Source organism: Bidens hawaiensis, unplaced genomic scaffold (assembly GCF_021521415.1).
Source record: "Bidens hawaiensis isolate Kalapana, Puna unplaced genomic scaffold, B.hawaiensis_p1.1 tig00021378_1, whole genome shotgun sequence".
In the NCBI taxonomy this organism is placed as follows: domain Eukaryota; kingdom Viridiplantae; phylum Streptophyta; class Magnoliopsida; order Asterales; family Asteraceae; genus Bidens; species Bidens hawaiensis.
The window spans coordinates 27,463-38,462 of NW_027493320.1; the positions used below are offsets into that span (position 1 = coordinate 27,463).

Genomic DNA, 11,000 nt, shown 5'->3' on the forward strand with positions numbered 1-11,000 from the left:
GTATACCCTATCCGTATTCTACGTGTAAGGTCTTGTATTAAAAACCAGGGTATAAAAAAACTCTGTTGCTGGTTTTTTTTTCGGGTCTTGTTCCAGGTTCGGGTTTTTTGTGCACCTCTAGTTTGAGAGAGAGATGGAAAAACCCTGGTTTTCGAAACCAACCCACAACCAAAAAGAAAACGAAGTTGATACAAACAAGTTTGTCGAATTTGACGGAAAGCAGTTAGAAAAAGATCCGGATAGGTGGCTAGGGATATGTTTGTTTAGTTCTCGTAAAAAATCGATTAGAAACTAGTTTGAAACCAGCTTTTACCGTTATGAATAAAGTTTTGAGCGCTTTGGGTGTTTTCTTATCTTTCTACCCTTATTTGTTAGTATATATAGGTATTGGGCGTGTTAGTTTAATAGCAACACTTAAAATGTTCTCTAATATCTCAAAATGCAAAAAAAAATGTCATTAGTCTCACTATGGTTCTCAAATGGCATACGATTATGGTCAATCACAATCTTCCATTTTTATTGGTGGTGGTTCTTCCTCAAGCAACTTAACGATTGTGCAAGTTGTACCTACAATTTAAAACCAAAAGCTTTTGAGTCATTTTTAAACAAAGAAACATACACGGATGTTCATTAACATAAATTAGCAAAGAAACATTTGTTCTTGCTCATTAATTTAACAAAATGAACAATATATTTTGTTAATGTTCGCCCGTTTTTTAAATAAATGAAAATACACGATCTTCCCGTCGAATGACTTATTGAACGTTCGGTTCGTTCGAAGTCTATTTTCTGTTCTTATATATAGCCCCGTGCTATTTGTGATCCTAAAAGCTACGTTATTATAACAAAAGTCACAACATTAGATAACCCCTAATCACACATAGAGGTGCACAAATCGGGTTTTTCTAAAGTCACAACATTGACTTTAGTTGACCCAAACCGGAACATTTTTCAGGGAAAAAGAACATGGTTTGTACACCTCTATTCGGGGTATAACGCGGTCACATGTGCTTCCTATTTGTTGAGTCAGATCCGGCATAACGAACGGGTTTGACAGGCTAGATTAGTTAAAGATTGCAAGACTAACAAGTTATATGAAAATGAAGACTTATTAAACTGTGTTGGCTGGCTATATGGCAACTAGACATGATAATTAGGCTAAAAGATTTAACCAAAAATGAAACACCAAATGTATTCAAAAATGCATAAAACCCTCAAATTATTTTGTGAGATACAAGTTTCTATTATTGTACATATATACTTTTTTACAATCAAATTTAGCACACTATGTCTTAAGATATTAAGACATATGCAGTGGTCCACCATGATCTAAATGCTTATCCAAAGATAAAAAACAGCTTTAGTTTTAAGAGTTAGCACATACCTTCAAGTAAGGTACTTGATCCAATATCAACTTTAAGATATTCTCCATCTTTTCATGTACTATATATTGTCTGCATATCGCGTAATCAGAAAACCACACCAAACTTACCTTCTTTCTTTCTTTACCCTTTTGGTTTGAGCCCAAACGGACAAGACAGCAGCCCGAATATGCAGCAACAAGTGGTTAAGAAGGAACGACGAATGTTCAGTTCGTCTGATGACAATGCAATAATGAAACAGGTTGTTGGGACCCACTCACCCGATGGTCGTGAGGTTCTCTTGGAACCCATTCTTAATGTCATTGAAGAAACGCTGCAGCGGGCCGTTCCTGCAAGTATTGATGGTGTCATTAATGTATGTGCATTTCTATACTTATGTTTTCATAAAAGGTGGCAGTTTTGACCCGTTTGATTATAAATGGGTCGGTTTGGGTTGTGGTTTATCCTAACGGGCAGAACTAATCACGCAGGTCAAAAGTTGTCCAAATTGTTGTAGTAATAATAAACATTTTGTAATCATATTTAACAACCGATCGTTTTCATTTAACACAAACCAAACAACATCTGGATAATGGGTAAGCGATGTAAGGCCCCGAACCCGGTAGCCCTACTTTAGCGTCGGATTTACTCATAAACACAGTTCTTCAAATCAGAGTTTATTAAAACTTTTCGCGGAATATAAAACATCAATCATTTGTTACAAAACGTTAAACCTTTTCTTTGATACCATAACACAAAACTTTATATTTAAAACATCTTTACTTCTTTCTTCAGATGCCAGCCGTTCAATCCATGCCGTGTGTCATCCTCATGCTAACTCTGTAATCAGCTCACCTGCGTGCATACTAAAAGTCAGCTACGCTGAGTGAGTTCTAGTTAATCGAACGCCATACAATACATACACACACATACATATCCGTAGATACATATCCATACTTCACTAGTTACCCTTCTGTTCTACTTACATACTTGCTACCATACATACATACATATCTACAATCACTAACCTCAGTCTACCGAGAGTACGTTCATAGTTCACCGTCTATACCTGTACTCAAGGTCGTGAACACGTACAAAGGTCCGCAGTCCTTACCTATGTTCACCCTTTATGGTACGTGCAAGGTCCGCAGTCCTTACCTATGTTCACCCTTTATGGTACGTGCAAGGTCCGCAGTCCTTCCCTATACCATCCTACATCCACAACACGTACAAGGTCCACAGTCCTCCCCTATGTTGCAACCTAAACCATAGCACGTACGAGGTCCGCAGTCCTCCCCTATGCTACCACAATACAACTACAGCACGTATAAGGTCCACAGTCCTTTCCTATGCTGATGCCTATCTATAATACGTATAAGGTCCGCAGTCCTTAACTACGTTGTCGTCTATTATCTGTAACACGTATAAGGCCCACCGTCCCTATCTACGTTTACGTCTATCATCTACATTACGTATAAGGCCCGCAGTCCTTAACTACGCCATCACCAGCCGAGTCTATGTCCGACAAAAGCTAGAGGGATTTGCCATCCTAACTTACTATGTCGAACGTAGAACTCACATACCATTCGTGTACCTGTATACACATACTTCACATATACAATAATTACATTATAGCATAAGAACACTCTAGGCGTTCTTTACATCATTTATTTAACAACCATACCCCTTGTCGATACGTGCAATATCCGAAGATCGTTCACGCCCCGACAAGTATTCATTTGTAATGTTCATATATCTTCGATATTTAATATTCGTACCTTTATTTTTAACCTGACAGTACGCGCAATATCCGAAGATCGTTCGCGTACCGACAAGCAATCATTCATATCCATCACATATATCACATATGGCATACACTTATCACTTAGGATAAATGTATTAACAACACATCGAGTATGCACACAGCCCCGAAAACATAACAAGGAATGGGGCTAGAAACTCACCTGAATACTGTTACGCTCTCCGTTAATAGTTATTCCCCTCTTGAGCTGTGCACGGCTAACTGTATAATATTTACACGTATCAATTAGCTACTACTACTTATGTTGCGTTTCTATCTTTATATGACCCACAACGAACGGGGGTCCGGGGGCAGCGCCCCTGGTAGCGGGGTTCTAGGGGCGGCAGCCCCTAGCGGGGTCCAAGGGGCAGAGCCCCTGGCTGGGGTTAAGCTGCCAGGTCAGCTTGGAAAAATTTTATTTTCGATAACTGCCTTAACACATTTTCCATTAGGTTTTTAATTTATTTTCTAAACGAACCTCACTTCAGGCGAAGTTAAACCTCGGGCGAACTTGGCTTCAGGCGAAGTTAAACCTTAGGCGAACTTGGCTTCAGGCGAAGTTAAACCTTAGGCGAACTTGGCTTCAGGCGAAGTTAAACCTTAGGCGAACTTGGCTTCAGGCGAAGTTATCCTTAGGCGAACTTGGCCGTAGGCGAAGTTATCCTTAGGCGAACTTGGCCGTAGGCGAAGTTAAACCTTAGGCGAACTTGGCTTCAGGCGAAGTTAAACCTTAGGCGAACTTGGCTTCAGGCGAAGTTATCCTTAGGCGAACTTGGCCGTAGGCGAAGTTATCCTTAGGCGAACTTGGCCGTAGGCGAAGTTACGCTTGAAGGCGAAGTTACGCTTGAAGGCGAAGTTCATCAGGCGAACTTAATCTTGCAGGCGAAGTTGTCGCGCTGCAGATCTGTTTGCCCATAACTCCTTCGTTTCTTAGCCAAATAACTCGATTTTGGTACCCACGGAACCGTATGATCGGCGCCTACAAACCCCAACCATCAAATCGGCCTAAAATCGACGTTTTAGGGGTCCGATTTGGGCAGTTGGGTTTCGGGTCCGGTTAACCCATCCAATCCTAACCATTTTCAGTAATAATAGCTTTGTTAGATTAGTTCTTACCTTACCAACTCAGATCTATCAACAAATCTCGGGTCTCGGCTTCGAATCTAGATCGATTAGAATGTGTGTGTTTTGAGGGTGTAAGGAGTGTGTGTTAGGGAGTTTGGTGAGAAATGAGATATTTTGGGATTTTGGGGGTATTTATATCCCTGAAATCCCATTCTCATTTAACCTATCTCAATTAACCCAAGTCCATAACCCACTTCCATTACCCGACACTAGCCCGACCCTTACCAACTCCTATTCTTTTATTTATTTCCTGATAACCCGAGTAAACTTCCCATCTATTAATAAGTAATATAATTAATATTACCTTTGAAATTTCGGGATGTTACAAGCGAGCAACAAGCTGCGCCGCTATCCCCTTTTGGATCGCAAAGCCTATTCTACTAAATATCAATCCTTGGTTCCTCGGGCTCTACGAGTCACTGTGGACCACCTTCTGCACCCGCTCCAAAAAGCGAACCGCCTCGGGAGCTAGGGATCCAAATGTGTCGAAGGCAACGTGCTGATTCTCCAAACACGCTGCCTCATGCTTAGCAACCTTCCTAGATTCCGCCCTCAAAACCGCCTGTCTTGGAACGAAGCCATTCTCTCAGCCCCACCAATGGGGACACCCAGTGAGGTCGACACACGCATGCTTACCCCCTGCCCAGCCAAACACAAGAACGTCCGCATGACGCAGTGTAGATCTTCCCTCTCTCGGATCAGTCAGAAAGTTAACAGGTGCCTCTTTTTTGGCTGAGATCCCGGCACGCCTAAGCACATCCCATAAGACATCTCTAACCCAGTCGTGACGATACTTGAACCCCGGCAATTCCTTACAGTGGAGGGCATGCTCACCAAATTTATCCAAACAGGCTTTCTTACAAATGGGGCATGATTCGCCTAGAGGGAAAATATGAATCATGAGCCGGTATTTAAGGATGGCTCTGTATTCAACTGCCGACATCCGTTGCCCAAGACCTTCAATGGGCACAACAGTCAGTCATATTTAATTGATCAAACGGGTTGAAAGTTGCCCAAAGTGTATTTTATTGTTCATAATTTATATTTATGACCGTACTTAACACAAAGCTCAAATGGGTCGGTTTGGGTAATGTTTTTATTTCTAATGGGTTGAACTTCTCAAACGGGTCAAAAGTCGTCTATAGTGTATTTCGTTCATTTAAAAAGTTATATTGTTATTTTTATAATAATCATATACATTTTGTAGTCATATTTAACACATTACGCATTAATAAATTTAATAAAATTATCGGTTTTGACGCATTACTCAAACCGGCCCATTTTACGAACTCTAATTTTTTAGATGCTTAACTTGTCGTTTTAGGGCACACATAGCGCGCCTATTGATGCATTGACCGGAGAAGGGAAGCCCGTTTTCGCTAGCTTTGAAGATGTTGATGGTATACCAGACGGATTGGCTAGTGTGATCCATAAAATTGCGTGTGAGGTTAGTATGTACATTTTGACCTACTTACTAAAAATGAAACTTTTGAGATAATTTGTTAAATAATTTTGATGTACAACCTGATATGGTACAAGAAGGTAAAGCATGAACGCATAAAGTACAACCTGCAAAGCATTATTAATATTTTTAACCGCATGCAGTTTTCTTGCAAATGCTCGGGTGGATCAGATGCTCATGCATCAGCACTAGCAATTCTCAACATGCTTTCAAACTACACATGGGAAGCTAAAGTCGTAATCTCGTTAGGCACATTCGCGGTCAATTTCGGAGAATTTTGTCTTGTGGCTCAACTATTTGCCACCAATCCGCTTGCTAAATCGGTTGCATTGCTCAAACAACTGCCAAACATCATAGAACGTTACAAATCACTCAAACCTAGATTTGACACGATTAATACTCTCATTAAGGCTATGCTGGATGTCACCAAATGTATCATTGCATTCAAGAATCTACCTTATAAGTATCTCCAAGATGACACGCCGCCAAAGTCAACCGCGTTGACTCATATTCCCACTGCGGTTTATTGGTCCATCAAGAGTATGGTGGCTTGTGCATCTCAACTAACAAGCCTTTTAGGCATGAATTATGAGTAAGTATTTATTTTTATTTTATTATGTCGAAATCATTAAATATAATGAAACATGATCAAATACATTTTATTTTAACAAGAAAACAGTGAGAACCAATTTGCTGTTTTTATTAGGTTTAATTTTATAGGTGTGTGTTGTTATTTTTTGTTCATATTTGCTAATTTGTTATTATGAGACGTTATAAGTATTTGCTGATTTATATTTTGTTGTTATTATTAGATTTTTTCTTTTGTTATTATAAGTATTTGTTGGTATTTGCTGTTATTATTTTGTTCTTGATTTTGACTCTTTTGTTGTAATTTTTAGGTTTTTTTCTTTGTTATTATAAATCATTGTTTATATAGAATGGTATTGTAGTTGATATTGTTTTTTACGTTCTCATTTTTTCATAAATTGGTATTATTTTCTACGTTCTCATGTTAAGATTAAAATGCACATGAACCTTCCCCTAGATATAATGTCTAGTATGCTAAATGGCGCAGGTATATCACGGCTACGTCAGAGGCATGGGAACTTTCGAGTTTGGCTCATAAGGTTCATAATATTCATGAACATCTTAAAGGACTACTCCTTCTTTGCATGCAAATATAGGTAGGTATTTAACTACTTTTAGTAGTTTTAATGTTTATGGTTTGATGATATCCTTAGATTACTCGAAAAAAATAAATAATATTCATACTAATGTTGTTGCAGAGGAGAAACAACATGATGAATATTATCTCTTGCTTGTACGAATCTTTGATGTGTCTCACTTAGACAACTTGAAGATTCTCAAGGCTTTGTTTTGTGCCAAAGACGACATTCATCCGCTTCTTGACGGATCAACAAAAACACGGGTTAAATTTTGCCATTTTGGATCCTTTTTTATATTTATAATTCTTTAGTACACTTTCATTAATTAACCAAATGATTAAAACAGGTTAACGTGGACGTGTTAAGGAGAAAGACGGTGTTGTTGCTGATATCAGACCTTGACATCTCTCATGAAGAGATACTAGTCCTCACTCAATTCTACAAAAACTCAAGAAACCAACCGGATCTTAACTATGAAGTCGTGTGGGTCCCGGTTGTGGACAATTTGACAGCGTGGAATGATTTAAGTCAAAAAAAGCTTGAGCAGCTTCAATCGATGATGACGTGGCATATGCTGCATCATCCCTCATTGCTAGAACCAGCAGTTATTAAGTTCATCAAGAACGTGTGGCACTTTGAGAAAAAGCCGATTTTAGTACCATTGGATCCACAAGGCAAAGTGACATCAGCAAACGCGCTTCATATGGTTTGGATTTGGGGAAATCTTGCTTACCCTTTCACTAGCATGAAAGAGGATGCATTATGGAAGGAAGAATCTTGGACACTCGAGTTTTTGGTTGACAGCATTGATCGATATATTTTACGTTGGGTAAGTAACTTCTTTTACTTAGTAGCATTTTCATAAGTTTAGTTATGAACTTTTAACTTAATAGTTATACTAATTTGGCATGCAAACTAACCAAACGTTTAGTAGAGCCAATATTTGAGAACCCTTCGGCAGGAAGTTCGTTTATTTAATAAACGAACAAACATGAACAAAAAATTTTGTTTAGTTAGTTAAACGAACGAACATTAAGGTTGTGTTTGTTTTTGCTTCAAACATCTGCAAACGCAGACAAAAGCCTCTAAGACAGTTTGTTTAAAATAAAAAAAAAAGATCTGAAAACTGCTTTTATGTCTTAAAAGATAAGCTAATATCCACCATCTTCACACTTCTTAACATCCTACCAACACCCAATGTCACACCAACACCACCCACCGTGCGCCACTACCACCACCCATCGTCCGCCGCCACCACCACCCACCACCACTACCACCACCCACCGTCGGCAACAACCATCGTCCGCTACCACCACCCACTATCTGCCACCACCACCGTCCGCCACCACCATCCGCCACCACCCATTGTCCGCCACCACAATACACGACCACAACCCACCGTACGGTACCACCACCATCGTCCATCACCACCACCACCCACCGTCGGCCACAACCACCGACCACCCACCACCACCACCCACTGTCGGCCACTATCACCGTCCACTACCGGCGTCCACCACCCACCACAATTGTCCATCACCACCACCCACCGTCCACCACCACCATTCACCACCTACCACAATCGTCCACCACCAACCACTTTCATAGTTCATACACCACCACCCACTTTCATAGTTCGTACAACACCACCCACTTCCATAGTTCGTACACCGCTACCAATTATTTTAGCAGTCAACAGACGTTAAATGACCTCTATCTAATGTGATATATATGATAGGTAACTAACATTCAGATAATGCAGACAACATCTAGTATATAAAACAAACACTATTATATTTTCAGATTGCAGACCTCCAGACCACATCTTCAGTTGCAGACATGAAATCAGATTGCAGACAGTTTCTGTCTTCAAAAACAAACAACACCTAACACGTGTCTCGTTCATTCATTTATGTTCGTGAACGTTCGTTTATTTAAATTCGTTTATGTTTGTTAATAAATAATTCAAATATTTTTGGCCCAATACAACTTAGTTTAGTTTAATAACTTTTAAGGCCCAACACGTTGTTTTTCACATTACTTTTATCGGTTTTAGCTCAGTTATGTAACTTATGTTCGTTCGTGAACCACGCGTTTATAGTACCGTTAATGAATAAACAAACATAAACATGTTCATTTACTTAACGAATGAAAACGGCCAAGAAATCCCTATTTGTTTAGTTCTTCGTGTTTGATCGTTGGTTCAGTTAAACTTAAAGGGACGGTTTGTTTACAAGCCTAATACTAATTAGATATTCTCAATATGTATATTGCTAGATTAATGAAGAAAAATACATGTGCTTATATGGAAGAGATGATCTAGAATGGATTCGAAAATTTACGAAGATTGCAACGGATCTCGCTAGAGCCTCGGGCATCGCATTAGAGATGGTTTATGTGGGAAAAAGTGGAACCAAAGAGAGAATAAGAAAAATAAGCACAACAATCAGTGAAGAGAAACTAAGCCACACATGGCCCTACCCGACATCCGTGTGGTACTTTTGGACCCGACTCAAAAGCATGTTGCACTCAAAGATTCATCAAGGTAAAAGTGTCGAAAACGACCGAATTATGAAAGAAGTTATGACCCTGTTGAGCTTTGATGAGGGTGATAAAGGGTGGGCATTGATTTGTAAGGATTCAAGTGACATGGCAAGAGCAAATGCTGACTTGGCGTATTCGAGTTTAGCCGAGTATGGTAATTGGGAAGGAGATGCACAGGAGAAAGGGTTTGTCCCCGCTTTGAACGCTTACTTGGCGCAAAATCAAACACCTCACTCGGATGATTCTTCCCGGGGTTAGTGGTGAAATTCCTGATGTGGCGGTGTGTTTGAAATGTGGTCGGACTATGGAGAAGTTCTTTATGTTTCGTTGTTGTACCGATTAACGAGAATGATCGCTTGATCGTTGCGTTTCAGTTGAGTTTGAATTTATGTTTTGTTACTTGTTTTGGCATTAGGACTGGTTGATGTAGATGTCGTGCTCTAATAAAAAACAAGTATTTATGAAGCTTAAATACTTATAATTATTATGGGTAAGTAAGGTCGTCTCCACAGGGAATCAGTGGAAAGTGCAAGTACTAATTATTAATTATTATATTAAGCGGACAGTCGATGTCAAGCACACTACGTGAATATCGACTTTAGGCCACACATGTGGTCTGGGCAATTTGCCACACTTCGGCTTAAATGTGTGGCTAAAAGGTCTTTGACCATGTTTGAAATCCTTCCAGAATGTTTTGGCCACACATATTATTCTTCATGTGACCATTCTATACCTACTCAGGTACTTTTCGCCACACTTTGAAAAAAACTGTGACAAAAACTAGCCACATTGTAAAAACGTGTGGCGAAATGTGACCAACAGTCATAGTTTGTTTGATCTTTGATACATGTGACCAAAAACACATGCATTAGCCACAAACTGTGACATTTAACTAGCCACATGTTTTAATAGTGTGGCCAAATGTGACAAACGGCTACTGTATTGATAAGAGATGTGTCTAAAAGGTAAAAGATATAGCCACTTATATTACGTTGTGTGACCTAATGTCACATTTTATAGCCACATTTTTAATGAAGTGGCGAAAGATGATGAACAACCATTGTATTTATTAGTAATGTGGCTAAAACGCTTAAAATATATGGCCACTTATACGAGGTTGTGTGACCAAAGAGTAGATTACTTTTATTTTTTCTAAGTTTTTTATTGTCACGGATACACTTATTATGTGTGGCTATAAGTGATAAATTGTCACACTTAAATATTTTTAAGTGTGTCCAAATGTAATTAATGGCCACTTATACGAGGTTGTGTGACCAAAGAGTATCTTAGTTTTGCTTTTTATAAGTTTTTTATTGTCACGGATACACTTATTATGTGTGGCTATAAGTGAGTAATTGTCACACTTAAATATTTTTAAGTGTGTCCAAATGTAATTAATGGCCACTTATACGAGGTTGTGTGACCAAAGAGTATGTTATTTTTATTTTTATAAGTTTTTTATTGTCACAGATACACTTATTATGTATGGCTATAAGTGAGAAATGGTCACACTTAAATATTTTTAAGTGTGTCCAAATGTA

The 11,000-nt window shown here is 39.1% G+C and overlaps 1 pseudogene across 1 annotated transcript; it reads left to right on the top strand.

The window, feature by feature from the left end:
* Positions 1-1,543: 1,543 nt before the first annotated feature.
* On the top strand, positions 1,544-9,802 carry LOC143563401 (protein SIEVE ELEMENT OCCLUSION B-like; annotated as a pseudogene). Its single transcript, XR_013140662.1, has 7 exons — positions 1,544-1,737; positions 5,612-5,734; positions 5,893-6,341; positions 6,825-6,937; positions 7,036-7,178; positions 7,262-7,744; positions 9,193-9,802. The product of XR_013140662.1 is annotated as a protein SIEVE ELEMENT OCCLUSION B-like (transcript).
* The last annotated feature ends 1,198 nt before the right edge of the window (positions 9,803-11,000 follow it).